The 14225-nt window shown below is 40.2% G+C and overlaps 1 protein-coding gene across 5 annotated transcripts in view; it reads right to left on the bottom strand.

Moving 5' to 3' along the window:
* AFF1 (AF4/FMR2 family member 1) overlaps positions 1 to 14225 on the bottom strand; it is a 194861-nt gene that overhangs the window by 58625 nt on the left and 122011 nt on the right. The window contains exon 1 of one of the 5 annotated variants that reach the window (XM_036260266.1): positions 6809 to 6855. The exons of the other annotated variants lie outside the window; for them this stretch is intronic. The gene's annotated coding sequence lies outside the window, so the exon portion shown is untranslated. Of the gene's footprint in view, positions 1 to 6808; positions 6856 to 14225 lie in introns of those variants that run through there. 5 annotated transcript variants of the gene reach the window in all.

Below are 14225 nucleotides of genomic sequence, written 5' to 3'. Positions count from 1 at the left end.
CATGCAGTAAGGAGGCCGACATCCAATTAAGAATAGATTTTGGGGGGCAATATTTTAACCTGCCAAAAATTCATTTTAAAGCTAAATGTCTCTAGTCCTAATTCAACTCAGCATTTTAATTTTTTATATGCACATTATATACACACATACACACAAATATGTATATACACACATACACAATATTTCCCCAGAGAAAGACCCTAAGGAGAGAGATTACCTCGTGTTTTAGAGAAAAGTTCCACTATTTATACCTCTTCCTTATCCCCAGTGAAACAAATGATGGCGGCGGCTGCTAGCACCACCACACAGACAGTGTCTAGGAAACATCATTTTATAGTCTTTATAAGTGCGGAGAAAATAGAAAAGTTAAAAGTTAAAAAACAAAAAGCTTGCCCTGGCCGGTTTGGCTCAGCGGTTAGAGCGTCGGCCTGGGGTCCGGAGAGACCCGGGTTCGGTTCCCGCTAAGGGCACGTATCTCGGTTGCAGTTTGTCCCCGGCCCTGGTTGGTCGTGCGGGTGGCAGCCACTCGATGTGTCCCTTTCACGTCGATGTTTCTCTCTCTCTCCCTCCCACTCTATCTGTACAAAAAATGGAAAAATATCCTCGGGTGAGGATAAAAAAAAAAAAAAGCTTCCTTAACTAGAGACATGAAACAAAGCCCATGACTTCATGGTTTTCAAAGGAACAGAAACGTCTGATGTGTGTCAATTCGGGAGCCAAGTGCCTCGGGCAAGTTCCACCCAGCCCTCGCCCCTCTAGCTGTGCGGCCTCGCAGAGCGCTGGTCTTCCTGTCAGGTTGGTGCGGTACCTGACTCACAGCTGGCGGACACGAAAAGGGCCCTTTTCCTGGCTCTGGTTTCTAATTTTAGTGTAATTTAATACAGCACAGGCTGCTAGTGCCTAAATTAGAGTTTATAAATCTGTTTCCCTCTTTCCAGTTTATTCTAAGGAAGAAGGAAAAAGAATGAAAAGAACATACAACATTCGCACGGTCCTGGAATTGATTCTAATGGGCATGTCAACGTTCAAATGCGATTTCATCTGCCTGAGTACGAGTTTTACTGAAATGTTTGCAGTCTGTTATTTTTGAGGTAGGGCCTGAAAGTTAGGAGGTATAACCAAAGAATCACAGATACTCCTTTTATCTGATGGTCCTACCTGACCTGTCTTCAGACATTCTGCATGTCAACAACTAGACCTGCTTACTGACTTTTTGTTTTCAAAACCATTAAGGGCTACCTAAAAACTGAACCAAACATTAGTAACCAAACATTTTAGCAGGAATGTCATGCTATTTTGTCATTTCTGCTAAAATGTCAAATATTTTAGAGAAATCAATGCTGTTTTGACCTAAGGGTAAATTTTTCACATGCATCATTAGGAAAAATAATAATCAGAAGTTGAAGGTGAATCAACAGAACAGAGCATATTACTGCAATGACTCTGGTCAAACAGCCCCTCATCCTATCTCAGTGGTTCTCAACCTTCCTAATGCCGCGACCCTTTAATACAGTCCTCATGTTGTGGTGACCCCCAACTATAAAATTATTTTCATTGCTACTTTATAACTATAATTTTGCTATTGCTATAAATTGCCATCAGAAATATGTGTTTTCCGATGGTCTTAGGAGATGCCTGTGAAAGGGTGGTTCGACCCCCAAAGGGGTTGCGACCAACAGGTTGAGAACCGCTGTCCTATCTGTTGCTGGAATGAGAAAGGGAATCCAATCAAAATATCTCACAATCAAGGCTGTGGGTTTGATCCCCAGTCAGGGTGCATACAACAATTAACCAATGAATTCATAAATAAGTGGAACAAGTCTTTCTCTCAAATCAATTTTTAAAAATTTTATTTAAAAAAAATTCTGGCAATCAGTGAAAAAGTGAACCATGTTGGAATGAAGGCTAAAAAGATTTGCTCACTGCTTCCAACAGAATGAGGTCAATATGTTACAACTTCAGAACACTAAAAGACTTTCTACTCTTCATAATTACTCAAGCGGTCAACACGTAGCCAAGATGTTTCATGTCACTAAAGGATTCGTTTTCTCCTAAATTTTTATTACATGATATGAACCAAGACTGAAAACATTTTTCTATAGCTTATTGTTTATTAGTATCAGGGTGAGATACATAATGCTGAACAGTAGTCATATAACCTATTAAAAATTCTAAATAAGTTCTTAGATTCAAGCATTAATTGGTTAATTTACTGTGAACTTCCTATGAGTTCCATTATGGAAGTGGGAGTATTTCGAAGGGGTTTGGGGATGCCATTTCAAATACCTGAGAATATATCATATTTAAAGATCTCTACACAGCACTGTTTATAATGGCAAATAACCAGAAGTGATCAATGATCAGCAACAGGAGTTCATCTAAAGACCTTTGCAATACATCCAGCAGTATGTTGTGCGGACTTAAAATAATTATGTAAATATATGTGCTTACATGGAAAAAAATGCTAAAATATGTATTTAATATTTTTTAAAGAAATTTCATACTTAGAGAAAAATTCAAAAATAGTAAAAGGAATTCCACAAACCCTTCACTCAGATTCCCCAAATGTTGGTTCTCTACCATGTTTGCTTTATAGTTTTCTTAACTCCCCACCCACACATCTACACAGAACTGTTTGAAAAGTTAGAGAATTAGAGTTGATGCCTCCGTACCAAGATATACTTTATCTTTTTCTTTTTGGTACATGCCCCTAGCGGAAACCGAACCCGGGACTCTCTAGTCCACAGGCCATTGCTCCAACCACTGAGCAAAACTGGTCAGGGCCCAAGATATATTTTAAAACTGCATTTAAAAGAGATCATCAGTTCAATCCCCAGTCAGGGCACATGCCCAGGTTGTGGGCCTGATCCCCAGTGCGGGGCATGCAGGAGGTGGCCAGTCGATGTTCTCTCTCATAGATGTTTCTATCTCCCTCTCTTTTCCTCTCGCTCTAAAATCAATAAAGAAAAAAAATATATATATAAAGAGGGGAGGTAAGAAGATAGTTTGTATAATAGGAGCCCACCTTATGTTCCATCTACCTGAGACCCGTAGCTCCATTCTTCCTCCAACTCAAATTAGAGGCTGAAACTAGAGTACAGGTATTTCAGATGCATTTGCAGAGAAGTGCTGGAAAGACAGGCTACCTTGTTTAATGAAGTACAACTTGGCACCTCCAAGTCTGCCACTGGGAGGAGACGTTCCAAAAAGGGAGGGGTGGTTCAACAAACCATTATGGCCTAATCCCTTCGGTAAAGTCCACTTTCCCACTGGTGCCCGGCTGAGGACCGCCCGTCCTGCTCAGGCTCTCCCTTTAACACCGAGGCCAATGAGGGAACAGTCAGCCTCCCTGAAGCACAGCTGAGTCAAGGCTGAAGATCTTCAGGTAAGACGTCCTCAAACAACAAGAGATGATAAAAAGCAACAAAAATCTATGCTAGTTACATGAATCAAGAAGCTCTAATTTTCAGGACACTTCAAACTACTAATTTCACTGTTGTCCCCACTCTCAATATCTAGGTGCGTCAAGGAGACCATGCTCCCTCCTGGTGTCCTGTCTGTACACAGACCTTCCAGCAGAGACCTCACTTCCCCACCAGGGAATGGTCTTAACATAAGAACCATAATTCTATTCAATTTTTAAAAAATAATACCAGTGGCCCTGGCCAGGTAGCTCAGTTGGTTAGAATGTCATCCCGATATACCCAGGTTGTGGATTTCATTCCCAGTCAGAGCATATATAAGAATCAACCAATGAATGCATAAATAAGTGGAACAACAAATTGATGCTTCTTTCTCTCTAAAACCAATCAATAAAATAAAAAAAGTTAAATACTAGCAGCTACTTATTGAATACGTTTTGCACTTGACACTGCATTAAATTCTTCACACACTATTATTTCCTCCATTTGATACCATCCACTGTAAGCTGCACCATCATGAGCTTGGCAGGGGGAGAAAGCTACTGCACTGCGCCACCCCTCAACTCCAGATCCATCCCTTAGTACAGAAACTTCAGACCAGAAAAGGCAACATGCTGGCCTTGGTCTGATTTCTCACTCCTCTTGGAATGACATTGTGTAATCATAAGGAAATGCACTGATACTAAAACAAAATATGTTAGTAAATGTCCTCTAAGCATGACACAGTTTGTTTAAATAATCTAAAAAGAGCCGGATGGAAGAAATATACCTCACTACCCAGACCAGGAGGCTCTCACAATACTGTGTTTTAAATTTCTCAAGTTTCATCAGAGCAGCACTTTTGTAACAATGTGATTCTCAAAAAGGCTTAGTTCTCACTAACCAGGAACTATAAGGAGCACAAAGGCAGCACGCTGAGGAAGGAAGCCAAAAGATCTTGATTCTAGTTCTGGCTCTGCAATCCTGGATAAGATTCAACTTGTTTGGGACTACTTCCTCATGGTGATGGAGGCATAATATTACCAATCTAAACTGATTCACAGAGTTGGTACGAAGGTCAAACATGAAACTTGAACATTCCCTGAGTCCCTCCCTCTTGAAACTGCATGTGCTTCCACAGCTGTGTGCACTTTCCAGTCAAAGCACCCCATGTTTTATCTCTGGTGCTTCCAGATTACAAGTTCTGTAAAGCAGGAAACTATTGTGCCTTGCTGAATCACCAAGCAAACATTGCTTGCTGGTATGAGTTCAGTCACAGAACTCAGAACACTGTTAAGTTTCCAATTCCAATTTTTAGAGCTTCAAAGATTTACTAAACATTGTTGCTTGTCTGAATTATAAGTAAACTTCTTAAAGAACAAACCACATGGAAATCAGCATACTAGGGAAAAAGAGGAGATTGTTTTGCATTGTTTTCTCCTTAAAAACATGAAGAGTTTCGAAACTACTTTCACATATCAGATTGGCCAAACAAAACACAAAGGCCTGACAATACTGTGTCTATGGACAGTTGTGGGGAAACTGGCACTCGACGCCGTGGTTGGTGGGAGGGTTAAGTGGCACAATTTCTGAAGATAGCAATTTGGCAACAGTCACCAAATTCGAATTGCTCATATTCTGACCTAGCAACCTGACTTCTAACACCAACTCCTACATGTACCAAAAGACATGTACAAGTTGTTCACTTCAATCCAGTTTGCAAATAGGAAGATACTGGAAACCATCTAGATGCCCTTCTATAGAAAACTGGCTAAGAGACCTGTGATACCTACTGTTTGCACAGAAACCCTGCGCAGCTATGACAGAAGGAACAAGCACTTCATGCACTGATGTGGGGTCCTCTCTACGACATTGTTAGCGGTGGGGGGAGGATAAACAAGACCCAGAATGTGCTAGTATTTTTATAAATGAAAAGGTAATAGTGAGAAAAGAACATGTCTTCAGAGTTACTTATTATACATAAAATACCACTGGAAAGAAAAAACTAGGAACCCATACCACCGATCAGTTCTATGAAGTAGAACTAGGTGGCTGGGGGTAGTGTAGGAAGATTTTCACTGTATCTATCTTTACCTTTTAAATTCTGAATCATGAAATATATTATCAATTCATAAATAAAAACAAAAATTACACTGAGATAAAAAAAAAACAAGGGATAAAGAGGGGGCATCTGTAATACTTTCAACAATAAAAAATAAATTTAAAAAAACAAACAAGAAAAAAATACACCAGGGATAAACATTTTCTCAAAATACATCTAAATGTCTTCTTCCTCATTTGCTTTATCTTCTGTGAGCCTTCCTCTATGGAGCCTTCCTTCTCCCGGAGACACACCTCTCTGACGGACCAAGCATCTTCCTCAGGGCTCGGGGTGCCACCCTAACACTTAGCACACTGAACTTCTCACAGATGTCCAGTCAGCCGGCACTGGTGGACCAGGGGTGATCCTGGAAAACCATGTTGTCGGGACTGGTCCAGTGCTCGCTGGCCAGCTCACTCTTTGTTTCCCACACTAGATTATATAGTTCTTGAAAGAGAGGGTTTTGCTCCCCACCCTCCTGGGGGGTGTCTCTTTTAGTCAGTCATACTTAAATACTGAGCAGTCAGACATATTTGAAACACACAAAGCCTCACAGGATTGTTCTGAGAAAGTAGTAAGATAATACACGTTAAAGCTAATGCCATACAAATAAATTCAAGCATTTATCATTAGGATGACATAATCAATATTTCCAAGAGACAGATTAGAGGAGGAAACCAGAAGGCCTACCTCAACAAGGTTTTGACGTAAAATTAATGTCATTCTGTGAGCACACAGTGAAGTGCCTAGACAGCTAGGCCTAGTCCAAGGACACACTCATGCTGCCTGGGTGTGCCTACTTTGGCTGGAAAAGGTATGACGGTGCTGTGCCAGCAGTATTACTTCAGAAGTATCATGCCCTTTGGGCAACTGCCTAAACAATCCACACCCAGAATTTGAGGATGAGATGTTTTTAAATCCCTGGACAAAATTATGGGCACACTCAAACTTAAAAAAGAAAGTTACAGATTGTTAATATGGAAGAAGGGATAATGAGTTAGAAAACAGAAAATAAGATACTCTGAACAGTTTTCTTAAAGAATAATAAATAATAAATAGTATTATTGCCCTGGCCGGGCTCAGTGGTTAGAGCATTGGCCCTCAGACTGAAGGGTCTCAGGCTCAATCCCTGGCTCTGGTGGGGTCGTGCAGGAGGCAACCAATCGATGTGTCTCTCTCACATCGATGTTTCTCTCTCTCTCTCCCCCTCCCTCCCTTCCACTCAACCCAAAAAAAAAGGGGGATTATTATATAAATTGCAAACAAATTTTGTTAAATTATCCTGTGAAAAAAATTAAACACCCACCTGACTGGATGGCTCAGTTGGCTGGGGCGTTGTCCTATTCAATGGAGGGTTGTGGGTTCGATTCCCAGTTGGGACACATGCTGGAGGTAACCTACTGATGTTTCTCCCCCTCTCTCTTTCTCTCTGTCTCTAAAATCAATGAACATATACTCGGGTGAGGATTTTTTAAAAATTAAACACCCTCTATCTCATCTTTTCCCAAATATTTTCAAATAGTGGAAAGGTTTGGTATAGTTTTTTTTAAGGTGATAAACTCCCAATATGCAGCAAAGAATTAGTCCCATGATTTCTGGAAGCCTCTTTTAAACATCAAACAGTCTGCCAGATGTGAAGGCTAACACAACTAGTATTATGCTAACCGAAGAAATCTCTCTAGTTCTCCAAATAAATTTTTCAAGGACAGGAGGAAAGATATTTATGATAAAGGACAAGATAATTTAAAATGAAGAGCAATCTATAGGTCACCTACAGTTATGATCCAACAAAAATGTATTGTGAAAAGACCAAGCAATTCTACTCATACAAAAGATCTAGAAAAGAACAGTGTGGAAGCAGGGGTGTCACAAACACAGGCTTCCCTTTCTGGAAGTCGTCCTCCACCTGACCGTCCAGTGACCTGCAGCTCTGAATGACAGGCCATGGTGTTCTAATCTGTCTTCTCTAGACCAGCTCCCTGCAAGTGGGGACTGGGGTTGTTTCGTCTCTGTATTTCCAAGGGCCCTTGCATAATTCTGGATTAATACAGATATGCAAGTAATATTTATGAACTAAATGAATTTGATTTTGTCACCTTATGGCATTCCAACAAAATCCAGAAATATGAGCTCACCAAAAAGCAATTACAGAGTAAGTGAATTCTGAAATTTTTTCTGTATTTTGAAAGTAATGTTTGCTCACATTTGTAAAACTCCAGAAAACTTCACAGAAAAATATTTTTTAAGATACAGAAATCCTCAATTTGAGAAAAATAAAAAGTACTATTTATTATAACTAAAGTCCATACCACCGCCAACCCAATCAGATGTTTTTCACCCAAGGACTAGTAGTTGCCCAAGTGCAGTTTATTTAGGAGCATGAATTTCTCAGAGAGCAAAGTTTTTTGGTTTTTTTTTGGTTTTTCTTTATTGATTTAAGAAGAAAGAGGGAGAGAGATAGAAACATCGATGAGAGAGAACATATATTGGCCACCTCCTGCATGCCCTCCACTGGGGATCAGGCCCACAACCTGGGCATGTGCCCCGACCAGAAATCAAAGTGGTGACCTCTTGGTGCATGGGTAGATGCTCAACCTCTGAGCCACACCAGCTGGGCTCAGAGAGCAAAGTTTCAGAGGTGACAGGTACATGAGATCATGACTGGTGGGAAGGGAGTACCCCAGGCATGCTTGGGTTGGGTAAAGGAAGGGTGTATGTCTTCCTGAGACAGCTGACTGAGCAATACTCCAGGATAAACACTTAAAAAGAATACTGGAAGCTTGGAAGATGTACTAGCACTCCAATTCACTTATTAAAAATGAGAAAGGGAAGTGGGGGGGAGGCAGAAGAGGGTAAAGGGGGGATAAACAGTGCTGGAAGGAGATTTGACTTCGAGTGGTGAACATACAATATAATACACAGACAATGTATTATAGATTTGTACACCTGAAACCTATAATTTTATTAATCAATGTCACCCCAATAAAATAAAAAAAAAAAATTTTTAGTGAGAGCTAATATATCTAGTATTTATAGGCAAACTATATCATCTCCTTGTCTATTTTTCACCAACAAAAGCAAAAGCAATCTAAAAATGAAACAAGAAAAAACCCTGAATATCATTGCTGAATCTTATAAAACCATACAGAAAGAAGTGTTCTGAAGTATCAATAAAGATCAATATGAATTAATTTGTTCCTTTTCTGTCCTTTTGATTATAGCAGTGAAGCAATTTGCTCTAATTAGTATCATAGATTATGCCTTTAGATCATCAAATTTTAAAAAATGACAAGAGCCAACACAACAACAGCCATTTGGTGTGAATGAATCACAGTTGTATCTATTTTTTCTTTGGTCAGATCAGCAAACATATTTTTTTTTGGTGTGCCGCAGAATTTTACTAATTAGCTTACGTGTGCAATGAGATGAAAAAGGTTAAAAATCGCTGGTCGAAGGCTCTAAAATATTGTGCCTTTGATGAAAGATCATGAGACCTCACGAAGCCCACTGTGGGCATAGCAACCATGAATGATTTTAGTAAGACTGTAAAAAGCACTGCTTTAAAACACACACACACAGCCCTGGCTGGTTTGGCTCAGCGGTTAGAGCGTCCAGAGAGACCCAGGTTCAGTTCCCACTAAGGCACGTACCTGGGTTGCAGTTTGTCCCCGGCCCTGATTGGGCCACGTGGGTGGCAACCACTTGATGTGTCCCTTTCATGTCGATGCTTTCTCTCTCTCCCCCCTTTCTCTCCCTCCCACTCTATCTGAATTAAAAAATGGGAAAATGTCCTCAGGTGAGGATAATAAATAAATAAATAAATAAATAAATCACACACACACACACACACACACACACACGCACGCACGCACCACAAAAAACAAGTCTAACCCTGGCCGGTTTTGCTCAGCAGTTAGATCATCGGCCTGTGGTCCGGAGAGACCCGGGTTCGGTTCCAACCAAGGGCATGTACCTCGGTTGCAGTTTGTCCCTGGCCCTGGTTCGGTCGTGTGGGGTGGCAGCCACTCAGTGTGTCCCTTTCACATCCATGTTTCTCTCTCTCTCTCTCTCTCTCTCTCTTCCTCCCACTCTATCTCAACAAAATGTTGAAAAATGCCCTCAGGTGAGGATTAAAAAAAAAAAAAAGTCTAGACACTGGTTCCATTCCAGTGATGATAGACGAAAAAGTTCTTTCAAATGGCCTAACTGTATTTCCACTTCTACAACCAATTCTTACTAAACAATCTCCTCTATGAAAGGGATTTAATTTTTATTTTTGAGTAGGTACATTAATTTGCAATTAGAATATATCATTGCAGAGAAGGTGCTAAACCACAGTTTGATGGTGTTTTGTTACCACGCTTACTCCATCCCCATTCAGCTGTTGCCTCTGTCCCTGTCTCCCCTCTTCACACATACAGACACACTCAGACACACAAGTGTTGTTTCGGAAATCATATTAACTGATGATTCTGAGTCTAAAACAACACTATTAAATTACTTTGTCAACCATGACCAGATTTACACATACATAAACCTGTATTACTGCTCTGTCTTTGAGTGCATGTGTCTATCAAATTTAAGGGCAAACAATGTTCAGGAACCATGTCTAATTCTTTATTTCATAGGGTGCCTTGCCTACCCACTCACCCCCACCCCCCACCCACCACCCCCGGCTGGGCATAAGCTAAGACTACAGAGTCACGAGAAGAAAAACTTCCCATCAATTTCTGGATGAGGTTGACAGAAATTGAAATCATATGGATAAAATAAGCCATTGAGAATCCATGCTTTGTGTGAAAAAACATAAAGATTTTATCCTGGGTTTACTCCAGCAGTACTCTTCAACAGTCCCCTCTGGGCTAGGTGTTGGTTGTCTGTCTCCTGGCATTGGATACTTTTTAAAAAACAAAACACAGAATCCAGGGGAAAAAAAGAAGGAAAGAAAATTACTGAAGCAGTAGGCCAGAGGGATATATACTCTGAGGAGACAATCTGAGCTTCAAACCACCCTGGGACTTACTGATACTATAATCAACACAGAAAAGAGAAGGCAAATAAAGAAGGCCTTGCCCTTTATGTCTTAGTTCTGAACAAGTAAATTTCTTTTTTTGGCTTTAATGGTTGTATAACAAACAACCAGGTCTTGCCAGGGTCTATAAAAGGGCCAAAGGGCATTCTGGGAAAGTATAACTCATTTAATATTATAATGTTATAAATCATTTATTGAATCCTATCATCAAAGAACACCTAAATTTAAGAGACTATTTTGCTCTTCTATATGCTATCAAAAACTAGATTCAGTCATTCTTTTTGGGGGGGAAAGCTTATTAATTCTACTGAGTCTCTGGTAGACTTAATCTTTTCTTTTTCCTGCATTATCTTTGTAAGTTTAGTCTTAAAGTATTGATAAATTACATCGGACTTCCAGCAAAACTCATCTGATAAACTGATTTACTAAGCTGAAGCAAAGTGAAAATATGTTTAATAACAAAGTTTTGAACAAATACTTAGTCACTCAATAAGCATCAGTATTTGATTTTTTTTATAAATATAAGGGGCAGAGTAGATGAATCTGTATTTTAAAAGTTATTCCTAAATTTATTTTAAATAGGTATTAAAATGAGCCAAGGAGAAAATTGTCTTTGCTTGTAAAGTAAATGTACTCGAGCCCGGCAGCTGGCTCAACTGGTCGGAGCGTCATCCCGGACACTAAAGGCTTTGGGTTCGCTCCCCAGCCAGGGCACATACCTAGACTGAGGGTCTGATCCCCCGCTGGGGTGGTACGATGTTTCTCATTCACATCCATGTTCTTTCTCTTTTTCTCCCTCTAAAACATATCCTTCAGTGAGGATTAAAAAATGTATCCCCTCTCTCTCACTTCTTCCCTCTGACTATCTAAAAATCAATGGAAAAAAATATCCTCAGGTGAGGATTAAAATAATAATAAAAATATATATACTCTAATACTTGCTGAATTTAAAGCCATGAGCATTCATAGATTATATGATCAAATTCTAAAAGTTATAGTAGAGTTATTTATGTCCATTTTGAAGACAGGAAGCTATCAGTGGCTCTGCTCACAACTTTTTCCATCTCAGTGTTCCTCTCACCATCTCCTGACCCTTCTTTTTTTTTTATCCTCACACGAGGACATTTTTCCATTTTTTGTTCAGATAGAGCGGGAGGGAGAGAGAGGAAGAGAGAGAGAGAGAAACATCGATGTGAAAGGGACACATCGAGTGGCTGCCACCCGCACAACCAACCAGGGCCAGGGACAAACTGCAACCGAGGTACGTGTCCTTAGCGGGAACCGAACCCGGGTCTCTCGGGACCGCAGGCCGACGCTCCAACCGCTGAGCCAAACCGGCCAGGGCTCCTGACCCTTCTTGTCCCCTCACACTGACAGACACATGCAGTGAAGAAGTTTTAAAAGTAATGAAAATTTTTACTATAATCCAGAGCTCTGGCCCAAGATTCCAACTTTGAGAGTTTTAATGCAGACAGGGTCACTCAACCACATAACTCCCAAATGTTCTTGGGTTGACTGTAGTTCCTGTTTACTCCCTTTCCTTCTAAATCCTTCTAGAATACACAGAATCTAGGTGCCAGAGAAAAGATAATGTGAAAACAGGCAATCATTCTAATAGCAACAAAAGCAACTTCCCTTGAAAACTGTCTTTAAAAGATGGGAGGGTCAAACTAACAGAAGTAAATTATATCTCAGCTCTACATACATCCAGCTGTGGCCTCCTGACTTCCACACATCTGGCACAGGCCCCCTGGGGAAATGCTCTCGGGAGCCCACTTCCCTTTCTGACATTATTGTAATCACATGGCCAGGCTGCCAGGGAGGGGCATGTGCCATTCTTAAAAAAAAAAAAAAAAGATCCTTCTTTTTTTTTTTTTTATCCTCACCCAAGGACATTTTTGCATTTATCTTCAGATAGAGCGGGAGGGAGAGGAGGAGGAAGAGAGAGAGAGAAAAACATCAATGTGAGAGAGACACATCGACTGGTTGCCACCCACACGACCCCAACAGGGGCCAGGGACAAAATGTAACCAAGGTCCGTGTCCTTAGCAGGAACCGAACCCAGGACTCTCTTGTCCGCAGACTGACACTCTAACCGCTGAGCCAAACCAGCCAAGACAAAAGATCCTTCTTTCAACTTGAAGTTCTTTCATTGGTACACAACCAAATCCTCTGTAAAAATAAGCAGTATTATGTATAGCACCACAACAATGCTGTCTACCTGAAAAGTTTTAGATTGGCTCCTGAGCAGGTAAGTCTTAACTGTTTTGCTATCTTGTTTAGGTAAAACTTATAAGAGGAATCTCAACATGGAAAAGTTGTTTCCTTAATAAAATCCCTCAAAAGATTTTTGTGAACAAAATAAACTGATTTCTTCAGATTTAGCTAGAACACTGTCTTTAAAAAATAAATTATTTGTGAGGGATGTAAGCCACTAGAAAAGTCTATTGCTTTCTAAGTCTGGGGTAACATGTTCTCCAAGGCATTTTATGACATACTTCCTGCTAAAAAAAAGCCAAAAGGTATATAACCTGAATTCAAATCAATCAAGGAAGAGTTTGCAATATAATAACGTGAGGATTCTCCCTCTTTTCTCATTATTTCTCCCCAATTTCTCAGCTCTCTTGTGACTGATAGTAGATTCACTACTGCTTAACCTTAAAGTAAGCACATGTTATCTTCTGAGGGGAAAATGGAAACACTGTCACCTTCTCCAACTAGACTTATCACATAAATTTACACCCCACATAGATGCAGACTATGCGACCACAAACTATGCTGAATAAATGAGAACCGTAAAGCTACAAGAACATTAGAAGTTATCTACTACACCTGCCTCACACTGAAGTATGATTACTTAGAAATATTCCTAGACTAGTAGAAATCAATACTATTTATATTTGGGTAGGAGCTGCACAATCTTTTAAATTTGACTTAAATTCCATTTGTCTGCTGAAAAACAAAACAAGGCAATAAAAGCTGAGGAGAGGGAAGAGGAGGGAAGGAGGGGGAGGAGGGGAGGGAAGGGGAGCAGACAGGGGTGGAAGAGGGTGCACATGTGTATGCACACACATATTTAAGCTTTTAAACTACCAATATCTTCAATTTATACCCTTACTTTAGGAAGACAAAAGAAACCATCAACATTTGCCAAGTTACCCAGCAGTTCAAGACCAGAGCTTGAATGACGGACAAAGCAATCTGAGTGGCAAGAAACTGCTTATTTAAAATGTTTTTAATTTCCTTAAAACAGTTTCCAAAAATATGCTGTGATTCTGTAGAGATACAAAATTATAACATTATGTTTTCTCTACTCTTACTCCATTATTTCCTTAGAAAGACAGAGAAACAGGAAGAAGAGAAAGGAAAATCCATAATCCAAACCAACAACCATGCAAAATCTCAAGAGGTATTCCAAGTCTCTAGTGGCAGCTGAAAGAGGAAAAAAAAAGCCACACCACCTGTATGCTACCTATCAAGTATATACCAAGGGAGGGGACATGGGAGGGGCTGAATACCTGTGGCTGAAAAGCTTATTTACCTTGTTTATAAGATCTCAAAGACAGCAGCACTGAATTACAGAGGTTATTTTGATCCTTCTTTGATGTTAGTCCCTAACTGGAGGCAAAAAGAGGGGGAAAGGAGGGGAGGGGGAGAAATAAAAGAAAGGAAGGGGAGAGAGAGGACAAGA

The sequence above is a fragment of the Molossus molossus genome, unplaced genomic scaffold, assembly GCF_014108415.1.
Source record: "Molossus molossus isolate mMolMol1 unplaced genomic scaffold, mMolMol1.p scaffold_m16_p_1, whole genome shotgun sequence".
Taxonomy (NCBI): Eukaryota; Metazoa; Chordata; class Mammalia; order Chiroptera; family Molossidae; genus Molossus; species Molossus molossus.
The sequence above is the reverse complement of the archived record's forward strand: the minus strand, read 5'-3'. Positions and strand labels throughout refer to the sequence as shown.